The sequence below is a fragment of the Heterodontus francisci genome, unplaced genomic scaffold (genome assembly GCF_036365525.1).
Source record: "Heterodontus francisci isolate sHetFra1 unplaced genomic scaffold, sHetFra1.hap1 HAP1_SCAFFOLD_43, whole genome shotgun sequence".
Taxonomy (NCBI): Eukaryota; Metazoa; Chordata; class Chondrichthyes; order Heterodontiformes; family Heterodontidae; genus Heterodontus; species Heterodontus francisci.
In genome coordinates, this window is record NW_027141852.1 from 10829403 (window position 1) to 10833217 (window position 3815).

General features: G+C 43.5%; 1 non-coding gene across 1 annotated transcript; it reads right to left on the reverse strand.

The window, feature by feature from the left end:
- Window positions 1-2791: 2791 nt before the first annotated feature.
- On the reverse strand, window positions 2792-2865 carry trnat-agu (transfer RNA threonine (anticodon AGU)). The gene has a single exon. It is a non-coding gene; the product is annotated as a tRNA-Thr (tRNA).
- Window positions 2866-3815: the final 950 nt, after the last annotated feature.

Below are 3815 nucleotides of genomic sequence, written 5' to 3' on the forward strand. Positions count from 1 at the left end.
ACTGCCTTTACCTCCATTCCCACTATTCTAGATTCCCAATAAATCTACTGAAAAACCAAACGAAAAAAAAGTCAAAACTTGTTCGCTTAGCAATCCGACGGACTGAAGTTTTAAATAAAAAGCTTACCTTATCAACACCCTAGAGTCCTTTTTTTTTGGTTAGAGGAGGAGGGTGGGTGGGAGACACTACACGTGTAGTGTCTCGGGTACTGCCACTGCCCAAATAAATAGTTTTCCCCTACCCAGCAGTCCCCGGTCCTCCGAAACAAAAAAGGGATTAACTTGTAACTTACTGAAATTGACCGTTCAGCTGAAAGTCCGCTCCGCACCCCGTTCTATCAAGGCTGCTCCTCGCAAAAGACAAAGATTTTAAAACTGCCCAAATAAATAGTTTTCCCCCTACCCAGCAGTCCCCGGTCCTCCGAAACAAAAAAGGGATTAACTTGTAACTTACTGAAATTGACCGCTCAGCTGAAAGTCCGCTCCGCACCCCGTTCTATCAAGGCTGCTCCTCGCAAAAGACAAAGATTTTAAAACTGCCCAAATAAATAGTTTTCCCCTACCCAGCAGTCCCCGGTCCTCCGAAACAAAAAAGGGATTAACTTGTAACTTACTGAAATTGACCGCTCAGCTGAAAGTCCGCTCCGCACCCCGTTCTATCAAGGCTGCTCCTCGCAAAAGGCTAATAGTATGTTAGCCTTTATCACAAGAGGATTTGAGTACAGGAGTAGTGAATTCTTGCTTCAATTGTATAGAACCTTGGTTAGACTGCACTTGGAGTACTGTGTGCAGTTTTGGTCCCCTTGCCTTAGGAAGGATATTATTGCCATAGATAGAGTGCAAAGAAGGTTCATCAGACTTGTTCCTGGGATGGTGGGACTGTCCTATGAAGAGAGATTGGGGAAACTGGGGCTGTATTCTCTGGAGTTTTGAAGAATGAGAGGTGATCTCATTGAAACCTACAAAATATTTAAAGGACAGTCAGGGTAGATGCAGCTAAGATGTTTCCCCTGGTTGGGGAGTCGAGAACCAGGGGACGCAATTTCAAAATAAGGGGCAAGCCACTTAGGACAGAGATGAGGAGAAATGTTGTTACTCAGAGGGTTGTGAATCTTTGGAATTCTGTACCCCAGAGGGCTGTGGAAGCTCAGTCATTGAGTATGTTTAAAGCAGAGATTGACAGATTTCTAAATACAAATGACATAAGGGAATATGAGGAAAGTGTGGGGAAAAGGGCATTGAAGTGGATGATCAGCCATGATCATGTTGAATGGTGGGGCAGGCTCGATGTGCTGAATGGCCGACTCCTGCTCCTATGTTCCTATGTTCCCATTATCGATGAGACACAGCCTCAGGCCGACTTGTCGGGTGTTGCAAACAGATAACACTGCTTCTGATCTTCACCAGAACAGAGAGTGAGATGTAAAATTGATCATCAAACAGACTGTGAGAGAATACAACAGAATAAAACACATGGAGAGACACTGTGGAATAACAAATAGATTTGATTGGAATGTTGAATTATGATTGGAATGGATAAAACAGCAGATTAAATTGGGACAGAAAAGAGAAACTGATGGGAAGAAGGAAGAAAAGAAAGGATGGATCTGTTCACTTTTTTCAGTTTTTTCACTGGTCCATAAAAGCTGGATTAAAAAAGATGCAAAAAACATAGAATTTCACCAAATAGGGAGATTAAATGCTGCCGAAACCTTGGATCGAAGGATGCCCCAACAGATCACCTATTTAACTGTCTCCTCACTGGGGGATTTCAATCAATGAGCAATATTATTCTCTCCTTTTCTTTTGTTAAATGAAACCACTACTGTCACTTGGAGTTAATATCCCTGTGTTCCAACTCCTGAATAATGAAATTGTGAGTTTCGTGATATTTTCTGGACACATTTCCTGCTGAAAGAACTAAGAACTATTTTCTAATGTACACAATACTATATACACACTCATCAAGCCTCCGAAACTCGCATCCTTGGTGCTGCTCTCTCTCCTCCCAAACCTCATCACATGTGACTGTTACATCATCACTCTGATTGTGGGAGGGGTTAATCCCACTTCTCTTCAGCATTAACCCTTTACATCCTCATACTGCACTGTCTGTCCAAAAAAATCGGTGCAGGGAACTTGAATTATCAAAACAGCAACAGCTGCCAGTTGAAAATCAACTCAACCCATCAGAGAGAGACTGTCAAAGAACTTCCTGCATCCAGTCCTGACCCTGTCACATGAAGCAGCTGCTCACCCAGACACCACTCTCATCAACATTGAACATTTTTACTGAGACCCTTCAAATACTGTTTATAAAAGGCAGGAAAGATCAAAGTTCACACAGTTGTATTAAATACAACAAAGTTTAATATCTTCTCACCGTTTCTCGGTAACCACATGAGACATAGGTTTTCTTATTTGGTTCCTTTGATTTTTCTTGTTCCTGACTGACAAATATTCCAAACCTCAGATCAACCCTCCCACTTGCGTCATGTCCCAGTCTCGGTTAAAAGCAACACGTAATGACACAAACACTCTCCTTCAGTGAGATTAATATCAAGCTGTTTTCCAGGTTGAATGCAACTGTGAACAAATTTATGTCAAAGAAGTTACCTTTGATGTATCAGCACTGAAGTTCTGTACAAGGAGGAACAGCCATTCCAAACTCAAATCCTTCACAAAGGCTGTTTTTTTATGTGATTGAAATTCATCAAGTATTTTGAATTAAAGTTCACAAGACACACATGTCAATCATGAAACTTTTCAAGCATGTTGCTGCTGTGAAATAAGGCTCTGCTGGGAGTTGAACCCAGGATCTCCTGTTTACTAGACAGGTGCTTTAACCAACTAAGCTACAGAGTCAGATCACAAATGTGTGTGCAATTGAAATCAGAGGAAGGCCTTGTCGATAGTGGGCAGGCTTTGGCGAGTCAAGAGCTGAGTTCGTCACGGCAGTGTTCCCAGCCTCTGACTCGCTCTTGTAGTTGTAGCTGTAGTTGTAATTGTAATAGGCAACCGTCTGTCTCGGAAGACGATGGGCTACACCCGGGGTGTACGTCACTTCTGTGTGAAACATCGTTTGTTGTGGCTGTGGAGGATGACTCGTGAGTGACAATCCCTTCCGCAGCTGTTACAGATGAATATCATTGGCCCGAGGTCGACTGATAATTTTTCCTTCCTCTGAGCTCTCTTTACCACCATCTGGTCATTTCTTTTGTCCTCTGCTTTTCCCATGGTCTTCCTGAATGCCTTTCTCCAGGAATTCCAGTCAGCAGGAAGGACTTCCCATGCATCGACTCCAATCCCAGTCAGCTTGAGATCTCGCTTTGCAGATGTCCTTGTATCACAGACGTAGGTGACCTGTTGATCTCGTGCTGATAGCAAGCTCACTAAAGAGCGTGTCTTTGGCAAAGCGACCGTCATCCATTCAGCACACATGACTCAGTCAACAGATTCACCGCTGACTCAAGAGGACAAACATGCTGCAGATCCCTGCACGCTGGTGTACTTCTGCATTCGGCACTCTGTCCTGCCAGGAGATGCCCAATATCCATCTGAGACAGTGGAGGTGGAAGCTGTTCAGCTGCTTTTCTTGGCTTGCATAAGTTGTTGATGCTTCTCTACTATAAAGGAGGGTGCTGAGAACACAATCCTCTTACACGCGGAGTTTTGTATTTTCGATCAGTTTGCTGTCGGTTCACACTCGTCTTCTCAACTTTGACATGACAGCTGCAGCATTGACAATCCTGGTGCTGATTTCAGTATCAAGGGACAGATTGCTGGTGATTGTTGATCCAAGGTATGTGAAGCTG